The sequence below is a fragment of the Haliaeetus leucocephalus genome, unplaced genomic scaffold (assembly GCF_000737465.1).
Source record: "Haliaeetus leucocephalus isolate CR32 unplaced genomic scaffold, Haliaeetus_leucocephalus-4.0 Scaffold317, whole genome shotgun sequence".
NCBI lineage: Eukaryota > Metazoa > Chordata > Aves > Accipitriformes > Accipitridae > Haliaeetus > Haliaeetus leucocephalus.
Window position 1 is genome coordinate 2,570,749 of NW_010972753.1, and position 26,993 is coordinate 2,597,741.

Below are 26,993 nucleotides of genomic sequence, written 5' to 3' on the forward strand. Positions count from 1 at the left end.
TCTCCTCTCTCCCTGTCTCTGTCACCAACACCAATCATTTTCACTCCTGACATCACACTGTAATTTAAGAAAGCTCTTGTTCTGTAGTTTAAAAAACTATTTTTATGACCGCCGCTATTCAGATGTATCTTCTTTGAGTCTTTGTGCTATAGCTATTAAAGCAAGAAGGAGCCTCAAAATGTCTGTGAAAAGTGCTTATTAAAACTGTTATATCTAAAAAAGACTTGCTAAGAAATCTTTTCACAGGCTCTGATTCCATGAAGCAGCCATGATCTTCCTCCAAAAGGTGCTGATCAGACAGACAAAAAAAAAAAAAAAAGAATTTGAGACAAATCAAAAAAAAAGAAGAAAAAACATAACACAGAAAACACTACCCTGAAGCAGAGTTCACATCCCAACAAAGAAGAAACTCAAGGACTGCCTAAAATTTAGTAGGGTGTTTGTTGTTGGTACTGACGTAAAACCACACATTTTTGGTGAGATGGATGGTAGTGCAGACCCTTGAGACAGAAACAGGGCAGCATCCCAGTCCCTTATTTTAAGCGCGGACTTAAGGGATGCCCTGAACCAGCCCCCCAAGCCACCAGGGCAGCCCAGCTCTCGAAGAGGAGCCTGGAGACCTCTCCCACCACATTGCAGCAGGGTCTCCTCTCCACGGCAGGGGACAGGTGTCCTTTGAGATACGACAGCGGGAAAGCTGATTGCATCCTCTTGCGTGAAAAATGTTAAGTTCTTTACCAACCACCCTGTCACATGTTATGGGTTTGCAAACCATGTATCCCTACGTGTCAAGAATAATATGGAGCCAGGCTCCGGTGAAGTAGGAGCAAGAAGCCCACGGTGCAAGTGTTCCTCAGCCGCGGTCTCCTCACAGCTTCTTCTGGCTCCCAACCCAAAAGACAGGACGCTAGAAAGGGAACAAAGAGACGGGAGGCAAGACCTGGAGGAAGCTCTGCTGCCGGCGCAAAGCAAAGCATCTGGGGCGATCAGGGACAGGAGAGCCGGCCAGTCCAAGTCCCCAACGGCTCCATCAGCCCTGTGTGCACGTGGAAGAAAATCCAGAGTCCGCGTCTGCCGGCGGCACAGCATCACCCGGGCTCCCACTGCACGGGTCTGCAAAGCCTCATCTGAAACAGTTAAGTACAATGAAGTATAATTTTAAGTTCTGTCTGTAACTCACACTGAGCCATTATTAATTACTTATTAAAGGGGGAACATTATCCATATTATAAATGTTACATGAGTAAATGAGGAATTTGAATGAGATCTATTCATCTCAATGAGCATATCTCTCCCGGAGAGTGTTACAAAGCCACAGGATGTCCCCAAGTTTCAGAATTTGCATTCCCACCTCTGAGTTAGATGAAAGACTTGCAAAAGCATGTGTATCTAGATAGCTCCTTAATGACTATGCCTCTCAGGGGAATTTCGAGCATTGCTTATTCAGGAGAAAGATGGCAATAGGTTGTACCATGCACACTTACCAATAATAATTGCTATTTAACCAGCTGTTTTCTTCTGCAGAAAAGCTTAACAGGCACCTACTATCAATCTTCAGAATGGGGGAAAGCTACAGATCTTCCAAAGATGCAGATAGGGAGCAGTGGGGTAGCTACCTCTCCATTTCATCCAGGAGGAACCGAGTTCATGAGCTCTGACACCACCCTGTAATGCAAACCAAATGACGTTAGTGCAGACAACGGGAAGAGCTGTGTCAAAATGCATTCCTGATCTGAACAAAACCACTAATGTAAATTCACACTTCTTCATCCCATTCCTTAATACCTTTGAAAACACTAAAATAAGTCATGCACAAAGGCACAGCTCAAGGAGAAGAAAGGTTGCACAGTCATTTCTCTTTTGCCCAAGTTCTTACACCTTTCATGTTGCTTTGATGATAAAGAGAACGAAAGTCTGAGGCAAAGCTGTTCAACAAAACTACACTCCATTGCCTGGTTCTGAAGAAAGAAATTTCAAGCTTTTCTACCTTACCTATTGAGTTGTTCTAAAACAGAAAATTTTCTACAATTTTAAAGTTTTTTTTTAATTTTCCTCTGCATTAAGGCATTTTTCATTTTATTTTTCTCTGAGAATTTAGCAGTTTTCTCAAGATATCAACCATTCCACCTCCGGTTTCTTCAACACACCTACTTCTGCACAGCAGACAAGGATGAGCTGCATTTTCAAATGAGCATTTGACAGAATGTTTGCTGTCTTTCCAGTAGATGCTGCCGCTGCAGTGCTGAGCACCTCTCACAGCAACACCAAACTCTTCTGCATGGACCTTCGGTGCCAAAGTCGCACATTGATTTTGCTGCACCAGAATTAATGCTCCAGAAGCATCCTCCCTACAGCGGAACGGGGGGACCCCCGTTCTGGTGGAGGAACTGTAACAAGGGTGGGTAGAATTGCAGCTTCTCTCTCTCCCTGGCTGGCTGTGAGGGCAGGTACTTCATTTTGCACCTTTCTTAAACTGGGAATTAATTAAAAAAAAAAAAACAAAAAAAACCCAAACCTGACTACTTCTCTTTTTTCAGTCCAGATGCTCACAGCTACACCACTTCTTGCAGCTATAGGGAAGGTAAATGACAACTTTAAACCAAAGTGATTCTGTTTCGGACAAATACATTTGCTTTTTTTTCCCCAAAACTTCTTTCCTGCCTTTCCACATGGGGGAAATAGCTCCATTCTGGTTTTAACATTAAACCGCTTGTCTAACAGGTCTCCCAGCATCTGGGCACCACCACAAAACACCCTGGCTACATCACCAAAATTTTTACACCCTGCTAGATTATAAAGTTAGGTGCGGAGCAGCGCGGTATTTTCATCTAGAAGTCAAGGGAAGGAACGTGTTTGGCTCTGCCGCGAAAGAAGCAAAGGATTCGCCCTGCCCCATGACCGGGTCTTTCCATGATGCCAACCTGAGCTTTGCAAAGGAGTGGGGAACATCTCCACTGGCTTCACACGATCCCACCTCAGGATCTTAGATCCAGCTTTGTTATGCTTTAAGAAAAAAAAAAAAAAAATCCATTGTATAGGATGGGTCTGTTTCTGCTCCTTCATGATATGCATGACAGCAACACAGCAGAAATATAGTACATGCCCTTAATTTAGTCTCTGTAAAGCTCTCATGTTATTGCTTAATGTAATCAATTACGGAGTAATCTAAACTGTGCCCACAAAATGAGCATAAATTGGCATCGAAGCTAGGACAATGCAAGCGGTGGTGTTAATTCCCAACCATCTATCGTAATCCTGTACTCATTGGAGAGATTTCTCTCCTGGTAAAATTTAAAAGCACTTTACACAAATGACTGCTTTCCTTTGATGTGGAGCAACAAGAAATGTCTTTTTAGCACTAAAATTATACAAAACATACTATGCATATATGTACACAAGCAGAAGAGAACAAACAGTATTTATATAGATTTAGTGGAGAAATACTGTTTGTAGGTAAAGTCCATATACAGAAGTCCATGAGATGTCCATATATATATATACACACACATTCCTTCAGTACAGAAAATCCCCTTAAATATTATTTAGAACTGCACTTTGCACTAAGTACAAAATAAAGCCACATCCACTCTTGCAGATGACAAAGAGCAAAGGGGGAATGAGTTGCTTTATTCCAGAGCAAGGGAGCCTTGCCCTCCCGTTTGCTCCATTTTCTCTGGGGAAAGGAGGGAGCCGGTGATGTTGGGATGACTACACGGCCACACTCACGCGCTCCCTCGCTCCCTCCAGTCTTTTCCTTCTCACGCTGCTGCAGAGCTTTCCAAATGAAGAAGCTGTTTCCATGACACCAACCCCTTAATTTGAAGCATACGTATAAACAGCCTAGGATTGTGATCACAATGCACCATTTCATATTTATTTTATTCTTTTTTGGTTCTGCTTTGGACAGAGACAGGTAATCCTTACGAAACCCAACATAAAAATTACTGGCTACAACCAGCAAGCAGTGTCACCTTCAGTGTTTTACAAATACCTTGATTTTGTTCTCTATTAAATTTCTTGTCATGTTTAATAAACCTAAGAAGCAGACTAGTTGATTAATCAGACTGCTTTGTGTTTGTGCATTGTACTTGTAGCCAGATCCATCTCCCCGGTGCTTTTTTCTTTTGGTGAGGTCTTAGCTCAGCGCATCCTTTCTCCTCACTGTTTACTTTTCCTTGAAAGCTATTTGCTAGTCACTCTCTTCTTTGCTCCAGAAAGCTGATATATAATCTTCTATCATGGCAAACATACAGTAAGAAACTACAAACGTAAATATTCTCTTCTTTAATTTATCTAAATATTTATCTATTTACCTAAAAGATAAATAAAAGAACATTCTTCTTGCATATAAAAACTGTAAGAAAATACATGCCACATTAAGAAAGACATAATCTTGAACTTAGTAGTGAACAGCACTCCCATGAATGGAACATACCCCTAAAAGCCATTTTATTTTTTAATTCCTTAATTGTGTCTACTTAATCACACAAATTTCTTTGTTTCTTAAAGAAAGACTTTAGTCAAAACATCATCTGATTAAAACACTGTAACTGTTTGACTCCCAGCAGAATGGAAGTAGAAAGTCAAGGTGGCAGGAGGATGAAAGTTTTGTGTACCCACAGCATCCCTTCTCTCACCCAACTACTGCTACAAAAGAACTGCAGTGGCAGAAGCATCATGCAATAGCAGTTAAGTATTATTCATATCCTTAGCTTTATTAACAAGCCCAAGACACCTACAGCGTATACACCCACACACGCGCTAAGTCAACAGCGAGGGAAAGCGTGCATTTGCTGAATGCATTATCTCCCATCGCTCGGCGCCTGCGAGGTAGCCACCCGCGGGATGCGGTGCCCTCAGCTCGCTTCTCAAACACAGCAGCCCGCGTCCCGCTGCTACGGGGTATGAATTACACTCTAGCCGCAATTCACGTTGCATTCCTAAGTGGGGGGGGGGGGGGGGGGGGGGGAGAGGGAAAACGACCAGCTGGCACATTTCCATCTGGCCTTCATTGGTATGCTCGCTATGGAGTAGCGGCTTGTACCTTTGGGCCAGATGTTTCACTGTCCTGGAAGCCAGGAAGCAACAAAGAACAGAAACATTGGGAGCAGCATTTTAATACGGAGGCCTGGAGATTGCTTCTGAAATCAGCACACAAAAGACAGCGTTAAATAAATCAAGTGACTCAATGTAAGAGCAAAATCAGCACTGTACCTTTTCTTGTCCCCAGATTATCATAGAATCATAGCATCATTTAGGTTGGAAAAGACCTTTAAGATCATTGAGTCCAACCGTAAACCTAACATCCAGAAATTCCTGTGCACTAAGGAAAGGAGAAAACTCCATGGCTTTATGGGACGAGACAGCCACTGACATACTTGCAAGCAGAGAGATATATTAGGGTACAGGATGCAGGGGGATTTCAGAATTGGAGCAATACATTATTTTACTGATACCTTTTTCCTCCCCATGAGGGCTTCCTTGTGATATAGACTTTTCCCCCAAAACCAGCCTGTTCCAAAGGCCAAGGAAGGCAGCAAGACTGACAACACCGGCCGTCCCACCAGGTAAAAAGTGCTGCGCGTGGCGTGGGCAGCAGCTGCTGTATCACCGCCGAGGGCACATCCACAGAGCCTCGCAGGAAGCAACAAGATGACTAAAACCTGAAATCCCCTAAAGAGCAGAAAGCACTCAGGATGTAGAAATGCAAAACACAAGAGCAACCAGCAAAGCCTCAGGGATGGCACCCAGAGCTGAAGGGGACAAGACTGGAGTACCTTCACGCCTGTGCTACTCCCTTCTACCACCCGGACACGATCTCCCCTCCAGCCCAGTCACCAAGAGGTGACAACAGCGGACAATGTCCTATCACTACATGGCCTTGTAAAAAAGTCCCTCTCCAGCTTTCTCGTAGGCCCCCTTTAGGTACTGGCAGGCTGCTATAAGGTCTCCCTGGAGCCTTCTCTTCTCCAGGCTGAACAACCCCAACTCTCTCAGCCTATTTTCATAGGAGAGGTGCTCCAGCCCTCTGAGCATCTTCACGGCCCTCCTCTAGACTCGCTTCAACCATGAGGATGCTGCCATTCTGCGTGTTATTCTGAGGGTTATTCGTGCATCCCTATCTTTTAGTTGAATGATATTTTTTTCCCTTTAATAAACTTGCTTATTAAGTCTCACTATCACACCAAAGGAGTAATTTGGATTTAATTTATCTCTCTGTGTGCGTTCTGTAGCCATTGCTCCTTTTACTTTTTCTCCCCTATCTGCCAGTCTTTTTAATTCTCTGTCTTTTGTGTGAGCCTTCTAGGGCAAGGATCATACCTACTTCTATTTTTGGAAACCACCTACAGGGAATAAATTATGGTAATTAAGTCCAGCAGAATTAGATTGTAGTGACTGCCAGACATGGAATAGTCACTGTCAGATGTCCTCAGAACAAGATAATCTGGTTTTTGCCCTCAAGGAGGAAAGAAACAAGGAAGATGCACCAAGTCAGTATTACAAAAGTGCCTCTATCTCTAATCTCTGGAAAAGTACATGGTGAATGCTGTCTGCAGCCAGGGAATCATGGAGGGAGCACTGGGCATTTCAGCTTCACCACAGAAAGGATATAATAACATTAGTGACTGCTGAATTTAAAATTGAATTCTACAAAAGTTCTCATCTGAAGTTATACTTATTGCCTTGCTCAAGGCTCGGGGGGACGGGGAGTGGTAAAAGGATAGAAAAAAGCTTTGAATGCAATTTTTCATTTTACACATTTCTGATATTTGAAATGTTTCAAAATGATTAATTCTCTACATTTGGCATCAGTCCAAGCGGTGGCTTATCTAATATTATGAAAAATTCGAAAAGATGAAAATATTATTTCCCATATATTCCAACTAATATCTGTCCATTTATGTAACAGAAAAAATGGGCAAGTGTCCTAACATCAAAGTAAGTGTGTGGCATAGGCCTCCCAGGGGAAAATAGATTCCCATGTGAAGGTGCTCAGTTCAGTAGTTTTAAGATGAAGGGTGCTGAAGCTGAAGTAGCCACACATTTGACTCAGACACTTCAGGCTGCATCGGCGTGATGCTCTAGAGGTAAGGCAGTTTAAGAAGACAAGGTGTAGACTGCATTACCCTAGCTTGCTCTTGACTGCTTTAAGCACTTTTCCTCTCCTGGTGCCTCTAAATGTTTAAAGACGACCTGTCAGGAGAAAAAAGAAGGGTGCTTGTGCCCTTTCCTTGCTGCTTCTTGGTGTATTAAAGACAGCTTCAAGAGTTGGGAGTCTGGCTTGTTTGTTTTCTGCTGGCTTTTTGTATCAAGAATGCATGTTTTGTTTCTCATATGAGCGGCAGTGGTTTCTAACCAGGGCTGTAAGAGTCCCACTGACTGTCCTGGAGCCTGGCTTTCACAGCTGCAGAGCACACTATCACCCAGCACCCAGAGCGGGTCTGGGTGTCTGCACATACGAAAATTAGATCATTCTGAATATGTTTTGCCTTTTTGTCTACCTGATGCAACCACGATAAAGTGGATTAACATGTCCATATTTGTCTTCCTTTAAAAAGTACCAGTATAAATTGCAGAGCTTCACAGAGTTTACCATAGTGGGTCTGTTTCTGTGGCCTCTCTTCCCAGCCAGATGCTCCTGAGTTAAAGAACTAGTACCCCTGGAAAGGCTTTTTTCCCCAGTAACAGACTACTCTGCCAGTGTAACAGGAAACTGGAATACTCCAAATATTTTTCTCCATGCTGAGAATCACAATACACAGGTGGCATGATTGATGAAGCATCAAGAGAGCAGAAGAGAATAGCCTTTTTGGGTACATGCCAGATCTTTCTTTAGGCTGTTGCATTGTGAGCCTGCCTAAGGTGGTTTTTCTTCTTTCCCCAGCAGCATATCATCCCAGAGCAGCAGAGCTCCTCCTAAAACTGGAATGTTTCAAAATAAACATCAGAACCGATGGAGAGATGCACCCCTTTTTAGTCAGGATTTGTGTTCTCTTGCATTCATATTGCAAATGTTTGGTTGCAATCAACCCCTTTGAGATTTCCACGATGGTTGCAATAAAAAGAGAGGATTTGGGGCAACACCTGACTCTGTTGAAACCCCATAGTCTCCAAAAGGTCAGCACGTTCCCTGTGAATCTGTGACTGATTGCAGATATTAACATAATAGCCTTGAGTAAGGAAGCTTTTCAGGACATTAACCTCAGAAATTAGTCTCCTGTATCATCTCCTTTAAAGGACATACACTGAGAAGGAGGCAATAAAGAAGTTCAAAGAAATAAGCCCTTTTTCCTATCACTTTTCTTCTTTCCTCAGGCTGGCCAGAAGGAAGAGAAAACTTTTGCATTGATGGCTGACAACCCTCCAATGGTTGAGCCTTTGGTCATCTACTCTTTCCCCTCTCTGAAGGAGGAGCTAGTTTTTTGGCAGTGTGTAAGATGTTGTAGATGTTTCTTTCAAGATCTCTTGGCTGAAATAGCTCCCAGCTGTTTTCTTTCCTTATTCCAAAGTGTTTTCAGAATAGCTTTGTGTACACCTGGCGAAACAACATGTACAGCCAAGCAGTTTGGATAGCTCTGCCCAGCAGCCCTCTCTTCATCACTGCTTAGCATGGGGAAGCCTCCATGATATCTACAGGATATCTATCACAAAGATTTTTACCTTATTTGTTACTGTCGGGATTGATGAGTAGTTTGGAGGAAAGCAGCCAAGGCTGCAGAGTCCAATAAAAACTCCCCCATTTAATGACAACTCTTTACCTATCACAGATTTCTGAATCACTCAGCTCGTTCTGTCTTAATCCATCTTCTGGCTGCAACCAACCCCAGCAAAAAAATCCCATTTGGGATATGAACAAGCAACACATCTTTCTATAACGCCATAGTTTGCATGTGTTTGGGGATAAGGAGCTGCAGGAAACCTGACCGACAACCGGTAAGAAAGCAGCACCATCTCCGCACTGTGCACACAAACACACTTCCTTCAGAAACGGGAATCCCTGAGATGCCATTGTGTGAGGAACATACAGTTCAGCCTCTGTAAGAAAATAGTGGGAAAATCTGTTTTCTCCAAGAAGCTGATGCAGTGTCACTCCCATATGGAGCTATTGAGTGACAGCTACCTATCTGGTAAGCAGCACCAACTGCGTTTTTACACTATGAAACCATATTTAATTAAAAAAAACGTTTCCTGCTTGAGGCTATTTATATCCATATTTCCTATGCAAATTTTAGTAGCCAAACAGCAAACCACTAGATAAAGAGATTTATAATAGAAATGCTGACAGACCTCTGACTATAACAACCTAAACTGTGGCATTATAGCAACCTACGTAGAAGTTCCTACGCCCACAGATTTTCAGTCCTAGCCCAGCTCTTGGGACTGCTGTATTCCACTTCTCAAAGCAAATGCAACAATTATCTGGATATGGAAGGATAAACCTGGACAAGTTACATGAACATTTTAATTAAAGCACATCTTGACAAAAGATCAAGAAGAGAATAGTGAGGTAACATCCATAAAAAGTGTGGAGACAGCTCTGATATATTTTCCAGTCATAGAAAAGGTAATTGGATGAAGTGAAGGAGAAACAAATTCAATGTGATAAATGTAATAGATATTTATTGCTACAAAAGATTAGCTGAAATTACCTTCAAGCATGAGCTTGATGCTAGATATGATAATTTGATAAGTAGAAACTGCCTTTCCCTTTCATATTATATCAACTTCTTTTATTATGATATACCATAAAGGGGAAAAAAAAAACCACATTATGGATTTGCTGGCCTATGGGATAACCTTGAAATTATGCCACGGAATTTCTACATCTTTTTTTAGATCTCCAGGATGGAACCAAAATAGCGTTGAAAGTACACGGAAGATTAAAGTGAGGAAGAATGCGGGTAAATACAGAGTGTGACCTTTTCTCTGCACAGAGAAAGCCCCTGCAACATCTGCTCATTGGGAGTCAAGGCACAAATGAAAATGCCTAACAAGAGGAGGAAAAAAAACATACCCAAAAGACAGCAAAACTTTCTCAGCCATGAGCATTCCTTATCGAATGAGAAAGTGTAACTTTAAGCTATCTCTCTGTACATATTACATGTATGTAAATACGGGTGACATATTCATTTCACATCTATACTAGTTCCTTGCCACAGGTTGTACTGAAGCACGTTGCATTTGCCATTGTAAATAATGACTCATTTACTATGTATAGTAAAGTAAGCAGAGGGGGGAGGCACAATAACTACAAAAGAGGAACAAATATGTGTTTTTCATAATTTCTGTCTTCTTGTAACTATCCTCTTCCGCTCTGCTTCAAGCAAAAAATCATAAGTAACACTTTTGCCCGAACAAGGAGTGTTATAAACAAGTGTTAAAAACAAGGAGTGTTATAAACAAGGAGTTGAGAACCTATATTTTATCTGCAAAACAGACTTGCTGACATCTATAGCATTACAAAGTAATTGGATTTTTTCTAGAGTGCAGGTCGTGCAGAGGTGGGACCTGTGGCTGTAAGACTGTTCCTAGCACAGTAGGGTTGCTACTACAATATTAATAACAAATTATATACATAGCCCAAAGAGTGGGACCTTTTGCTTAAACTAAAAAAATAACACTGAACAAGTGTATGACACTATCAGACACATTCACTGCTATTTGTTCTAACTTGGTATTGACATTTTTCTCCATTATCCATCACGTGTGAGATTTTAATATAATTATTTCAGAACATTGCTAAGCTCTTGTCTGCTCTTGGAAATATACCAAAATAGCTACAGTTATTCCGAGAAGGTTTATTTCAATATAAATCCCAAAGCGGACACTCTTATTCCAAAATAAGAGTTCCTATTTCCAATTTAATTTAATCTAGTTCTAAAATATCCTCCCGGGAGCTTATTCGGGAATAGCTATTTTGGTACATTTCCAAATGTAGGCAAGTCCAAAGTCAGGGATTGGAGACAGGAGTTTGTTGAAGAGAAAACTCTGTTTTCACTTAAAAAAAAATCCAAACCAAATAAGCTTAAGAAATCCATCCGTTTCCGAAATACAGGCCCTTATCCAAAAAGGACAGAGATCCTATTTCAATAATAGCAGTTGCTTAATTCTGCACATGTTGTTATCAATTAACGTTTCACATCACAAATCCTCATCAAAGGAGCCACTCACAAACCTCCACCACCCCTTTTTTTCATCTAAAGATCTACTGTCAAAGCAAAAGCAGAAGAGCAAAAAATAAGAGTCAGATACTAAACCAAGAAAATAATCTAGCTCAGGCAGCCTTCTCATCCTGAGAAAAGAGAAATGCCAAAATCTCCACTAGTTCAGCCAAAGGCTTCACATCCGCTGTTAATTTTACACAAAGGGGATTCAAATGCTGAACTGCTAGGCAGCACACAAAACCTACAACAGACAAACTTTAAGAGAAGTAGAATGAAGCTAGTACACGTACATGGGAAAAAAGAATATTTGCTGCTTTTGAAAATCAACTATACCTTTTACTACATCGAAGCCTAAACCTTCTAAAATTTCTAGAGTATAGAAAGGAACTTGGAGAAGATCTCAGTTTTCTATATTAGCAGAAAACTTTTGCACTGACTTAATTTCTTGTACAACCCTCCTAAAGCCTGCGGAAAGTCATAAGGCATTAAGTTAAATATTTGGTACTATTCCTCTAGGATTTCCACTATATTGCATACCACAGGCACTTAAGCAAGCAAGCAAAACAAAAAAAGATCAACAGAGCTTCCTAATTCACTACGTGTAGACATTTGATCCAACCGAGTTATTTCTATGACACAGATGTTACTAAGAGCCATGGTCTATCATTTATGGATTTTGAAGACTGGCAACAACACAACTTTTTTTCTCATTTTCTACTCATCAGCCTAATAAGAGAATTCAAGGCTTTCTTATTTTCTTTAGAGCCCTTTTTGCAGCCTGACCAACACACAAAAAGTGCACAGCAGCATTAACCAACACTGCCACCAGCATCCCACAGAGCCAGAACCTGTCAGATCTACCTTGCATCCCATGGTCACCTTTGAAATCTGTCCTGGGTACCACTGACATGGGGGTCCCCTGTGTTTGTGCCCATGCGCTTCTACGGGACTTCCCGAAGCCTACCCTAACCCAGAGGCTCCGCGAGGACCTGCAAAGGCGGCAGTGCTGTCCCTGTGAGCCAGCCTTCTCGGCTTCACCCGAGCAGCCAAGACCTTGGACTCAGGGAAGGAGTCTCTTGCTTTGAATGACGTCCCCTTGGCAAGCCAAACATGTGGAAAGGAAAGGAGTACAAAGAGTAGCTTCAGGTCCCTTCCCCGCCCCCCAAAATACATCAATGACACCCGCAGCAGCAGTGCTTCAGGTCCGCAAAGGTGACATGCCGTGGTCTTGGCTCTCCCTCTTCCACAGGCAAGATTTCTCCCTTTTTCCTCCAGCTGCGGAGGAAGAGCAATGGTCATCCCCTCCCCCAGGACACTGAGCTGTGTTTCACAGCCAGAAGAGAGACCTCAGCATGTCCTGAGCTGTACAGACCAGCTCTGTTTGAGACGGAGACCGAAGAGTGAGAAAGGGCAACAAAAGGCGTAGGCTGCCCTGCGAGTGCCATGGGACCTGCTGTGATCGATCCTTTCCTTGGGATGTCACCGTCCCTCCTTGGGATAACTTCAATCCAGAGTTACCACCCCCTCAGGGTATGCTCCTCGCCTAAATGTCTCACTAACATCACCACCACGCCGAAGCTGTATGGGTTACAAAGAGTCGCAAAGTGAGCAAATATCTCCATCTAGCGTCCCTGAGTCCTGAAGAGCATATTCTGCTCTTTTTCCATCTCTTATCCCTTTCCAGCTGTCCTGATTCTTAGTGAGAAGGAAGTTGGTGGATTTTTCTTCTCACTGAGTGAGAGACTAAAAATTCCCACTGCCCACCAGATGGGCATTGTGCAAGCTCTGGGCATGCAAACAGCTCTGCCAGTTCACTGCTAATTACATTTCTGCAAGTCTAGTCCGAGTTTCTCTTGAGCAACAGCTGCTTATTATTCCATCTCGCATGGTCAATCTCTGTGAGGTTTCTTTCTTGGCTCCGTTCTGCTAATCTGACCACAAGGAATTGGCAAATTAATTCTAGAGGAGAAATCAAACGGGTTTTCGTGTGGCCTTTGCCCCCTGTTTTGCATACAGTGCTTCCAGCTCATGACCGTCTCCTCGGTTCTTCTAGAAAAGCTCTCTGGCTACAGTAGCATGTTATTTGAGGGTGAAATGCATTAGCCTCTGTTTGCTCCAAATTTAATTCATCTATTTAAATAATTTAATATAGCATCCATCAGGATGAAAGCTGGGCAAATTGAATCCAAAGGATTTGAAGACACATAGATTAAATAAACTACCTTCAAATCCTGGCTCTCAAATTATCACTGTCCCTGGATTAATTCTACCTTAATTAGACCAAATAATCTTCTCAAACTGATTAAATTAATGAAATAAAGTTGAAATAAACATAAAGCAAAAGCAACTGGAATATAAACAGCCAGAAAGCATGAGTCATAATACAGAGCCTTAAATCATACACTGACACTCATTCAGTTTAGGTCCTCATTAGAGTTCTGTAAAATCATGAGTGGCATGAGGGAGATGAATAAGGAATTTTGTTTCTCAAAATACAAGAACTAGGGGGGCATCACATGAAATCTTCAGTCAGGGCTTTAAAACAAACAAAAGCAAGGACTTTCTGACAGAGCGAATCATTAAATTGCCAAGCTCTTTGCCACAAATATGCTGCAGACGCTGAAAGCATAAGTAGGATTTGACAAATTAACAGAAGAAAAGTCCACAAAGAGTTATTAAACACTAAGATCAGAAAATCTTTAAGCCATAAAGTGCTGAGGGGTGGGAGAGCATACTGGGGAAATATCACTCAATATTTTCCCTGCCGTTACACCCTTTCCTTAATTATCAGCTACTGTCAGAAACAGGATACTGAGCTCGATGGGCCTTTGGTCTAGCATAATGGGGCTATTCTTATAATCTGACAAGTCATGAATTGGATATACTTTAAAATGTTGACACTGGCTTCAGAGTCTTATACCAGAAGGTGACTAAAGAGCACCCAAGCTAAACCCAGCTAATGGAGTTTAGGAAAACAATTAGTCTCTCAGGCTTATCTAGCTTGCAGGAGTTGTTCATGTTGCAACTCCAGTTAATTGTCAAATCCATTAAGCATCACTATTGTAAATGCTAAGGCAGACATTTTTCTATGGCAATAGCTCATGAAGACAGCTAGTCAGCATGTTACAACAGAAAAAACAACACTACTCTAGAAAAGGTGCCAGGCAAGCAGCTTCATCAGCAACAAGGAGTGTTAGGACCAAAAAAAAGTAACATCTTTAAAAACGACCCCATAATCTGGGGACAGGATCCAAATGTTTTACAACATCTGTCCCACCCAGGTAGCTAGAAACCACAGTCAACACTTCCTTGAAGTTTCTGGACAGTCCTTTGGAAGAAAGCACAGAAGAGCACATTGTCCTTGTCCCATCTGGACTGTAATAAAGAGCAACACTTTGAGATCAGGGTCATGAAGATGTTTGCCCAAGCCAGCCCTCAGAAATGAGAGGAAGAGCAGGGCACCGCTCCAGAAGACAGTGTAGCCCCAGTACTAAATTCAGAAGAGAAGTAAGAAAATGGTCCATTTTTATACCCTTGCAGTTAGTGGTGCAGACCCATACCCCATCACTTCAGAGGCACCACCACCTGGCAGACCGATCTTCCCCTCTTTGACCCCAATGCCAAAATTTCAGGGCAGTGAAACATCAAGGCAGCTCAGTTTTAAGCCAGCTAGCCTAGATAACACTAGCAGGAGAGTGGTCAGGAGTCTGAGAGCTTGCATAAATACCTGCCCTGCTTTTGCAGTCTGTGCTGAGTTCTTTCTTACCATGTACCTTGCTGGCTGAAGCACAGACTTACAAACAGCTCCGGTGTGGACACATCCCGTGACTGAGTTGCAACTGTTTAGCCTGTTTCGATCCAGGAAAAAAGGATGTTCAATCCAGAGATGCCTCTACGAGGAAGCAATCCATGCAGTGCTCCCTCAAACCACAAAACAGCCTGAGAACAAATGCCGCGGTTGATAATCAATATTGCCATACCCCAGGTCTCCTGCCAGAGCTGGATCATCACATCAGCTGTCTTTTTCAGAAAAGCCAACGCTTCAATTTTAGCTGCTAGAAAAATTTGCATGTGATAGGAAAAACCTTGCAGGCCTGATTCAGCAATCGTTGTCTTCAGCAGAAAGACCCCCAATGCCCTCCCAGGACTGGAGTGCAGCCTTCAGAGTCGCCTGGAAATGTAAAACCTGACGGGACTGTTCGGATATCAAAGCTTCTCTTGGAGGCCAAGTGAGGACAGCCCTCAGGCCTCCACAAAGCGGAGAAAGAGCAATGACGAGGAGCACAAGAGAGAGCTCACTGCCTTCTTTTACCCGCATCAAGAGCCCCCAAAAGCCAGGCAGGCATTTGCTCCCAAAGGTGGCATCAGGGCATGCAGGCTGATGGCTAGTGTGGGGTAAGAGCCTCAGCACTCTGATACATTTCACAGTGGCAACAAAACAAGCTTTTTTTCTTAGCTTTCCCCTGTTCTTCCTCCCTCGGTTCCCTATGCAAGGTCTGTCCCCATCTTCTACCATCATCTTGCCATAGCACAAACAGCTAAATACTGTAGCCCACAGTCAGCAAAATAGAACGCCTACCCTGCTGACTGTCCCGAGCCAGCTCTCTCTTTGCATCTTCCTTTGGGTAACGGTTCTCAGCCTTACTCACACATTTCCTCCACCAGACCAGGCACCACTCTTAACTGGTACTGACCTCTACTCTTGAAAGCCTTTAAAAGCCTTATTGAGGCTTCTCTCTGCCAGTCACCGTCCTGACCCATATTCATACAGCCTTAAAATGGCAAAGCCTGGATCCCTGCCAGCTCCAATAATGCAGATCCCAATGACTTTAAATCTCTCTTTTTTTCTCCCTGCGTTTTCCATCCAGGGTGTTAAGACCCACAGATGAAAACTCTGTCTCCCTGCATTTTTCTGTAATTTGCAATGCCACCCACCAAATGGTACAGTAGAAATAGTTAATCGTATAGGCTTGTGATATGCATAAGCTGTGTTGTAAAGGTGCTAATAGATATATTTCAATTCAAAAGAGATCTGAGAGGTGGAAAATAATACCTTATTAGTATGCTACATGTGTGTGCAAAGCAGCAGCCTGTTCTCTAAAATATGTGAACAAATAGTAGAATCAAAGCCTTCAGCCTCTCCTGTAAGAACTCATTAGAATCAGTAATCTTTATCACTTTTCTCATTAGAATTATTAAATCCATTGATTCCATATCACATCATTTTGGACCATTGCAAAAATATTACACATAGTAAATCTGAATTTCTGTATGTTCACAACCACTCATATCTATTTCTGGCTCCAGCCTCAGGTATCAACATCCCACTGTTTCCATACAACTCGCAGTTTGCCCAGCATAGGAATCGGGCCCTCAAAATGAGCTGTTGGTTCATCTTCTGAATATGGGCTGAAATAACACAGCACAGGTTTATCTTCAACTTGGCTACCTTTTTTCCCCGAGAACTGACATTTTCCTCAAATATACTTAATTTGTGTGAATTCCTGTTTCTGTCTTCAACACGCTTCTGGTTTACAGGTTGTTTTCTCCCATTCTCTCTGCTCTTTGTATGAGCAACAACCTTCCCAGGACATATCCAACAGCGTGTATGACTGAGCACCCATTTTAAGGGGTCAGGGACAGCAGTTCTCCATAGAGGTATGGGAGAATAAGAACAAAGGAGCACACAGATAATGGTAAGGCAGGATCATAAGAAAAAAATTAGACAAAGTATACCCAAGCAACTAATCCAAGTTTCATTATGGCTACTTAATGTCTTGGTCAACACAGTACATCCGTCATGTCCATCACATTTATATCTCAGCTACAGAATATGGAAATTATTCTGCAAGATATAATTTGAAAAAAGTGATAATTTCTTTTTAAATTTTGGTGCCTGAGGGGGAGAATAAATACTAGGCTATTTGAACCTAGTGAGAGTGTTTTCATTGACATAGAGAAGCATAGGATTTCAACCTGTTCTCATTTTAAACTGAATTTCACCATTAAAAATGGATAAATGGGTTGTGCCACCCACCGTCACAGCATGCTGTGGGGACCAGGGCCACGACTGAATTAAAAAAAAGCATTAGGCAGGCGCTGCCTCTAGATATTCTCCACCCCCATTCAGTTCTCTAATGTACAAACTGGCAGAGTGGAGCATGCCAACAGAGATTGTGTTTCCACAAGCAAGGGGTTACTCTTGCAGTAACTATTTATGGCTAATCAGGTCTCAAACAGCAAACCCAGATGAGCTGAAGGTTGCTCCCATGGGCTTCTACGACACTTGGGTCTACTTTCATTTGTACCTAAATAAGTAAAACAAAACAAAGCAAATCCCCTCAGGCATATTCCGCTCTCTTGGCCAAATCCAGCTCCGTTTGGGCCGTTCATCATCCAGTCTCCCAGGATCTTTAACCACGTGGGTCAGGCTAAGCAACATCTGCCGAGCAAGATGACTGGAAGACACCTTCCTGAGCTTGGCGTGCATGCCACGAGGCCACCGTGCAGCTCCATGGCCCGCAGGAGGGCACGACTGACCAAGTGCCACTTCAGACGCGTTGAGCACGGAGGGCAAATGCATCACCAACACTGCAGTCCAACACTGGTTTTGCAAGCCCCATCTTTCAACCTTAACGTTGTCTTGAACAGCAAGGAGTTTCTATCCATGTTGTATCCAGCACGCTAGTTGCCTCAGGGATACCAAAGCAAGAAGATAACAAAACCAGAAAGGAAAAATGCCTGTAACAAACACTTTCACTTCTGCAATCACAAAAGCTTTAGAGGCTTCAGAGCTCTAGAAAGTGAAGCTTCCAGTTCCTCCTCGTTTCCTGGGAAGAAGGTGGTGCTCCAGCAAAGCATACAGCACGCTTTACATGAGTAGAGTCACACACTAGATGGGCAATAAGAAGCACATGCATCTACTCAGTTCTCCAGGGATCAAAACGTCCATTCCCTTCTGTAAGGATGAATCATGCCTATAGCAATTGTGTTGTCATTAGTTAACACTGAATCTGTCTTTCCTAATAGAAAAAACCCACAAATTTATTTTAAAAGTTATGATGAAAAAACCCACTGCTCTTCTGCAGGCCATTTAACCCTTGCCTAATCAAGTCTCTTGCAAATCTCTAAAATTAACATTTATATAATGCTTGGCTTATCACTTTTTGAATTATTCACACAATAAAAAATTTTATTCTTTCTATACTGGGTCCTCTGCATCACCTTTGAAGAGTATTCCACAAAGTACAAGTGTATGTATATTCAAAACATACTTGCATAAAAACTGTAGTGCAAAACATAAAACTCTCAAAACTTATTCATATGCATATGGGTTTTCAAAGTCAACTGCATAATACCCAAGTAGAAATGCAAAATACTAAAGACTTGCTTACCATTTTTGCACTAGTACAGCTTCCAGGAAAATGCAATATTATCTTAGCATGTTTCAATTGAATCTTTATTAAGAACATTATTATTCTGCTGTCATTGTGTGTTGGTTATCACCTGTCCACAAAAGCTTCAGTTTTGGTTTTGTGATTTTTAATGTTAAGCTAGACATTGTAGGGTTCCACCTGACACAGATATAATGGAAATTATTTGACACTTTGGGGTTGTTCTTCTGTCCCTGGGTTTACAGCATGGGCAGCTTCACTATAGAGTTCAGGATCTCCAAAAAAAAAAAAAAAACCATCTCTGAAGTGAGTGAAAACTACTGCTGCAGGGGGGGAGTTCAGTGGGTAACAGACACTCTAGGTGCTGCTAAACACTCGGTTCAGAGCATGCATTGGGTATAACTGGAATTGGAAATAATTAGATGAATATTTCAGTTCTGAGCTGTGCCTGTTCCTCTAATCCTCTCTGTTGTGACAGTATTTGCTGCTTAGCGATATCCATTTTAATACCCACTTCCTAATTAGTGTTATCAAGCACCTTTCTCTCAATTCCATTATACAGAACTGGATGAAACATTAGGTCAAGTGTAACCCCCAGGTGAGCTTATATTACAGTTTGCCTCCTGGCTTCTATATGAGCTCCTGATGTTCCACCTCCAGCAATGGCAGATTCCTTGCAAGCACTGAAATTGTTCAGCTGGGTCCCCAGGGCACCCCGAAACACAGCAGACATCACACAAGAACTGTCACCACCCTGACTTGAGGAGGTATTTAGCTATGACAGCACAGCTGATAAAACTGAGTAGTCAGCCTATTAGCCAATAAATGCCACCTGGGTTAGCTGGGAAGGAAAGTTAGGTTAAAAAAAAAAGGAAAAAGCACAAATCATCCTTCATTTAGTGTTCTTGCCATTCTTTCCATCCTCTTTCCTGACAAACACATTGAAATTAAAAAAAAAAAAAAAATAAAGTTCTCATTTCTGCTTCAACTTACATAAACAAAAACTGGTAGTTCATGTCCACTGCAAATTATGAGCATGAAATATGCGACAACTTTACGTATTTACGAGGCTTGGAGGAGGCATTCGGATCATCAGGAGCCTTAACCACATGGTTTTTAATATGCGTTTCTAACTTTCATGAATATGATGAAAAGTGTTTTACTGCTGGCTGAGCGCTAATGGATTTGGAGCTGTTAGTTGCAGTCCACAGGCAGCCTGAAATGGTGAGCTAACGTGCATTTAATTTTGTTCATTTGGTTTTAGCAAAACCAGGTTTAGTTATAAACACCATAGTGTCAGCACCAGCAATCTGGGGGTTGAACATTGTCAGAGTGGTCATGGTCAGCAAAACCCCCTGAGAAGGCAAAATTTAAAAAGAAGTGGATGGAAAACAGAAGAGAAACAGGCAGGGAAAAGAAATAGGAAAAATTTGGAGAAACAGCAGCAATAAAAAGCAGTGGCAGAATAAGACCCAAAAGGGAGTGTCTTGAATAAACATCCACCCGTCTTGTTGCTGGGAAAAGACTGGGTGCTGCCAGGACACTCTCTGAAAACATCTCATTAATATTAGTGAACTGAGAGACGCCAGCATTCCTAATTTAGATCTCAACCCTCAAATAAGAATTGGGGTACTGGATCCTATCCTGGAATAAGAGCAATCCTGAAGCCATTCAGTGAGTCCTGCAAACACTTAGGACCTGCACAGCCATCACATTTCAAAACAAAAGAGGAGGAAACGCTTTGCAGGGAGGAAACTTAACATTAGCTACTTTGATATTTTACTGTGGACTTTCACCTCTAAGTTTTGCAAGTAATAATGGGCTGGCAGGACGTCAGCACAGGAGCTAAAGGCTGACAACCCTGAGCGTGTATGGAAAAACAGGACCATCTAAGGCTGGCAGGAGAGTTGCTACCAGCAGGAAGAGAGTCCAAGGAAGCAAAAGGCTAAAACGGTAAAAGGAGCGAAGACCAGAAGATCTGAGTAGTGACATCTCTTCTGCAAACCAGGAGCATGATTCTCTTCCTCAGCTCCAGCTGTGCACCTCAGGTACATCCCAGCTCATGAGGACCTGGCAGGTGGACCACGAACCAGCCACAGCCTGAACAGCTTTGGCGTTTAACAAATGGACCAACCACAGAAAATCACGGTAGTTCATTTTCATCCTTACAAATTTTGTTACTAATGGTTTCACATCAGTTCGAAAGGGCCTTCCATGGCTCTTAGCCTGGCAGAGCCTGAAGCAGGGACAGCTCTGAGCAGACGGTAGATACATTCCGCTAATTTTTAAGACTAACTATGTAATATCATTTTGTCATCACCAGCAACAAGGACTCTCCCAACAGGCAACCTTGGAGAGCCTGGGTGGGAGCTTTTAGAATGACCTAAAAATAGCCCATCTTTACCACTGGCCAGAACTTCACCAGTTTTCCTGTGGGAAAGTAAACTGAAGAAAGAAAAACCCACCATCTCCGAGTGACTTGCAACAAGCACCAGTTTAAGTTGTAATGTCAAACATTCGAGTTTTTACCTGGAGTGTAGATTCAGAACCTGCTGAGAAATTAATATTTAACAGAAATCTCAGGACATTAGAAGTGTGCTGCACACTATAGGCTTTTTTCTAGTAATAAAAGACCCTAAATACCAGCAAAGGTTTAATTATGCATTCATAGACCTACTTGTAGTGGGACATTTTTGCAATGCACCTGCATACCAAAGTACCATAGCCAGTTTATGCCAGATATGAGCAGGGTCCACAACATTGGTGTGCTGCCTTCCGTCACGCCAGAGCTGCTTCTCAGCTGGGTGAACAACCTTACCTGGAGCTACATGCTGCTAGAGCAAAGCTGTCTCCTGTGCCGAATCAGGTCTTTTGGCTTGGGTACCGTGACGGCGTTTTGCAGTCAAAATTGCAGACAAATCCAGAAGGATTAGTGGTTGGAGAGCAGGAGTTGAACTGAGAAACTTGCTCCTCCTGCCAAATAAATGTAGCAAATGAGTCCTGGGGAATGGAAGTCGAGGGTGCTGTGCAGAAGAAATGCATATTTCTGTCTCCTAAAATGAGGGCCCCAAAGGACTGGCTGTACCAATTAAATTAAATCAACTTCATAGCCAATATCGCACTATTGCACAATCATCTGTAGACAGTGTTATTTAAATTGAGAACATTTTCTCTCAGTTTAGATTAAGCCAGTTCATAGTAAATTTTTAAAAAATTAATATAAACCATTGCCGAAGTAAAATCAGAGCCTTGTCAGCACACCATTAGCTGATTTCATGCAAGCCTTGAAAAAGCAACTTCTCAGCAAGATAAATAAACTTATGAGCAAGGTTTTTGTTTCTTGTGAGAAGATTTATTATTACCACTATTATTTCTAAAATTCATTTCTAAAGCACTGTAAGGCTTCACTTTAGCGTGGCTGGCTCTTTGCTTGAGTGCTGCAAAGCAGTTTTTGTCTGAATACTGGAAAGTTTTTTTTCTGATAAAAGATACTGAGAACTTACACCCTCTTAGGCTTGAACTATTAAATGGTCATTGAAGATCCACCAGCTTCCAAGCACAGTTTTTTAAATTAACATATGAATTCGTACGACCAATCATTAGATAGCATTTTAAAAACTTTTGGGAGAATTTTTTTTGTTATTACAGGAGAAAGAAACTCTTGAACAGTGAAGCCGGAGAATGGTGTTGGTAAGTGAGACTGTCCATCAGAAGCAAGACCATTCAGAATTAGTGTTAAAGTGTTCACTCAGACTGACACAGATTTACTGAAAAAAAATGAAAGCATACAGACATTTCAGTTAAATTGCCTAGTGGGAATACCTATTGGAGTTTTCTTTCCCTGTAGTGGGGTTTTACTGTCACCTCATCTAAGGCAAGGTCCACTCTTGCAATATTTGCCAGTATAATCATCTCCTGCGTATATGTGGGGAAGGAGGGAATGAGGAGGGGAGAGAGGGAGGAAACAAGGGAGAGGAGAAATGAGATCATACAACATTTTTAGACTTGACAGCATAGATGTATTTCTGTTGGAAAATCACTTTAGCTAAGCTTGCTTGTTTTATTCATACACTTGGTATAAATAACAATGCCAAATGTAATTTTTGCTGTTAGAAGCTCATAAAGACTCCAGCTATATTACACAACTGTAAGCAATGAAATTACTACTGCTCAGCTAGAGATTATCTGAGATGTAGCGAATGGGTTTTGCACATATCTTCAGTCCAGTTTAGTACAAAGTGCAGTGGCTTGCATTATTCCAACTCAGACAGTTTGAGATAGCACTGATACTGAGGTAGAAATCACCACCCGCACACCGTAAACAGCTTCAACAAAGAACTTTCAGTCTGAGAGCAAGCTAAGCAGTCACAGCTTCTGTGCTGAAAACCTTTTGAACCACTCAGGATTTTGCATTTGTCTTATGATACCGTAAGAGGGCTGGGCAGTAAAGGTACTCCACTACACTATGTGTCTTCTAGAGCAGCCTATGACCACGACCTGACAAGGTACATCCTATGGCTCCACTTGCATCATTTTGCCAGGATTTATGGTCACTTCTCCATCCCTTTTATGGACAGGTAGAAATATCAGCCCCCAAACCACAGATCACCAAAGATTCGGTTCTGCCCCTCTCACCCGACCAGACCTCAGCTCCCTGGCCATAGGACTTCTTTGAAGCCACACTGGTATGACTCCGGTTAGCAGCTCCAGCCTCTTAAACTATCCCCTGGGGAGTTTTCCTCACCTAGCAAAGTTGATCATGTCCTTATTTCAGTTGAGCAATCATTAGCTTTCTATAAGCAAGCCCCTGAGTGGGCAGGGCAGAGCAGAGCAGAAGAAAGGATGTGTATTGAGAAGACACAATGTTCTTCTCGGGCAGTGTGGAAAGACTGGCACATCATAACATTCAGGAATGATAAATGCACCTCTAGCACTTTCACTGGCTACTTGATCAATAGGTTTAACATACTGATGTATTTGAAAAGTAACCACCAATCCAGATACACAGCATGTGTAAGTCAGGTAAGGGCGATGGAGGAGAACTCTTTAAAACTACTTGATAAGAAATTTGATTGAAAACAGAAAGAGTCAAAAAGCAGGTTACTATTTCTGACTTTTGCTACAGAAAAGCAAAATCTCAAATAAAAAAGAATGTATTTTCAGCAAAAACACTGGCCAAGCAGAACTAGTAAGTGTCATTTGAGTGACTCACGTTGCTCCTGCAGTAGGCCAAGCTCCATGGTCCAACTGCATGTCCCATCATGCCTGAAGACATCATTCCCCCTTACTCATGAAAATCGTTGTTTCTGGGAAACCTGGCTTGCAGGGCAGAAGGGGGGCATGAGGAAAATAAATGACAGCTCTCCTAAGGATTTGGCACAGCACTTCCAAAACCAAAGGCACAGGTTTTGGCTGGACTACCTCTGTTTTCAATGAAAAGTACTTATTTCCGTCAAAATGCCATTGAAGTCTGAGTGATTATTTTATTACATCTTAATGATTGAAAATGTTACCTCCTCAAATTTTGTGAATTACCCTCCTTGAACCATAGGAAACAATGATGGCCTAATCTTTCTTCTTACATTAAAAAGGAGAAAATGTGGTGCTATATAACTTGACTAATTTTGCTAGACTTTCAAATCTAATAATAGCATTCTTCATAATTGATTTAGTCTTTCTCAATTCCACTTAAATTAGCTTTCTGCTTTAATTAAATCGCAACATATTTTATGCCAGGAGAAAATTGGTCATTTTGAACTGCTGGTATAATTACGAAATATCACCACAATGCACAAGAGAATCCTGAGGTCTATAGTTATAAATAAGCTTAAGAGTTAATTTTATGCTTCTGTTTTCCCTACAATATTTACAGCATATTTGCATTGCTGATATGTTTTACGCTGCTGTGTTTTATAGTGTTTTGCAGACAGTGCTGCACTTCTCAGCATGCAATAATAGGAATTAAATATTTATGGTTGTGTATAACTTCAATTCTCTCTGCAGTCTTCAGAGTTCCTCTTAGAAGTCAGCATTTGTCAGCTCGGAGCCTGAGCTGGCACCAGCAATGATTGTACTGGCACCGCCTCATGCTACAGCAAGGACTCTCCCTAGCCCCAGCTCATCCATAATTTCAGTACGTTTCATCCCATCTTCTTCACAGAAAAAAGTTATCAAAGTAAAAAATGTTGCCCTGCTTTTCAAGCCTGAAGAAGACACAGCCTGAGAGCTAAAATTTTGCTTTGATTTCCGTGCATGTCCTGCACACCTTGGAGTGGGAGGTTTGACTCCGTGTGGGACATTTGTACTCATGCCTCCGATCAGGCCAAGACTCCAGACTTCTCTTCACCTGACAACAGGTCACATAAAACACACAAGGAAGAGATGCACAAGCACTCTCCATGGCATTTGAGTCTCACTAGAGGCTGCAGCGTGGGACTGAAGGAGCAGGTTTTCAGGGACAACCCCTCTTCTTCCATCCAGAGCCACAACAGAACAGGACCAGAAGAGTATCCAACTTCTTAGCAGAGCCAAAGCTGCAGTTGACACACACAACAGTTGAGATAGATAAGCCTTGCCTACCACTGTCTTGCTCCCACCTGGGTCTGGGTCTCATCCTTAAAACAGGTCCTGGCGGTGTTCCTCAACTTTAAGTTCCTTTTCTATCTAGTAGACAGAAAAGCCAATGAGGAACTTAGATGACACAGAACAAGAAAATGGAGATGGTAGCTTCAAGGAGAGACATAATCCAGCTATGGATCACTTCAAGTCCAGTCTCCAGCAATCACAGGTGCCATGGAGGACCACTGCTCCCTTCCAGTCACTACAAGCCATGAAGCACTCCAGCAAGCTACAGTAAACTCCGAGTGCATAGTAAAGAAAACCAAAACCCATAAAGGATCATGTGCCTCAAGAAGCGGTCAGAAAGATCAGGATCATCACCAGTGTGAATGTCACTGGCATTTGGGCTCACTGGCCTTGTCCTGTTAGTGACAGGCCATCCCACACGTTTATTCTAGAAATTTAAAAATTAAATAAGAGTCAAAAAATCAAGTAAGTGCTGTTAAGATCTGTTAAAAATATCTAGACTTTTTATTTCTTTCTCTGTTCCTTCATGTGACCATCTGTGCTGCTTTAAAAACAGGAACTCAAGTTCCCGTTATCTCCACCATACATGATTGAATGGATCTCGGTAAATCTGCAGGTCCCTCCCCACGACTTTTGCCCTCTGCTATGTAAGTGATGTTATTTTATGAAGTTATTTTAATGATAATATGGTACTCTTACATTAGGCTTAATTTCCTTTCAGCAGGGCCTCAAAGGAGGGAGCTCATTTACAGTGTTCAAAAGCACTTGTATTTCCATATTGCCTGAACTTTTCTAATACGAATTCTTGCAAAACAGAGCCCAACATGAATTATCTGTATCTGTATTCACTCGTGAGCCTATAAAAATTTGCATCTATTCCCTTCTTGCTTTTTCTCCTTGTTGGATTTGTTGTTTTCTTCTCAACATAATCTGTTAGAAAACTGGTAAAACACTTACATCAATACATGTTGCCATTTTCAACCTTGAATGTAACCATCTAAAGAAAAAGAGGTCAAGAAAGTCAAATATTCCTGTACTATATGTACTCTTGTATATTGTTCCTAAATATAATTTTCATTTTTACCTGGCAGAAGCTAGGAAAGGACAGCAATGATTTCTCTTAAAATGACAAAAGCTTAACAAATTGTGGAACAAGATTTACCCCTCCAAAGGCCTATTCACTCAAAATGCCCTGTGTGTCTCAGTATCAGTAGAGTTACATGCCTTCTCATTTGGACATCAGACTGTTCCCCAAGTGCCCTTCCTGAAAGAACATCCAGTCTGTAACTCAGAAACTCATTAAATAAAAGTGAGGAAATCCTGTTTATAACTGTGTGCATAGACATAGAAAATTATCCCTTGTGTATAATTGCATATAACAATTTCAATTTTTTATACATGTGTTTGTATATGTGTGTGTGTGATTGTGTTTATATTTATATACAAACATAATGAAATAAAGATATTATTAATGACTCACAGCTAGAATACTGCTGCATATTCTGGTGGTAAATGATTAAAGAAATCTCCCAAGGGATGATTTTCTCTTTACATGAAAACATAGATAAAGCCTTCAAATCATGTGAAGACTCACAGCACTAAAGAGTCTGAAAATATTTTATGAAAATACTAAATATTTTAATGAAGTATAACTGTGGTTCAGAAGGTGCTTGATGTAGTCATGTATGCATGGCAGCATTCTACTACATCTATCTGGAGATCTCTCTCAGTCCAAAATTAACCTGAGATTTAATAAACATTGCAAAATGAAAACAACTAATTAAAGGCAAAGGAAAAAAAGTAGTAACTTCTTACCTTTTAGGTTTCACCACTGACCCCAAACAAGTAG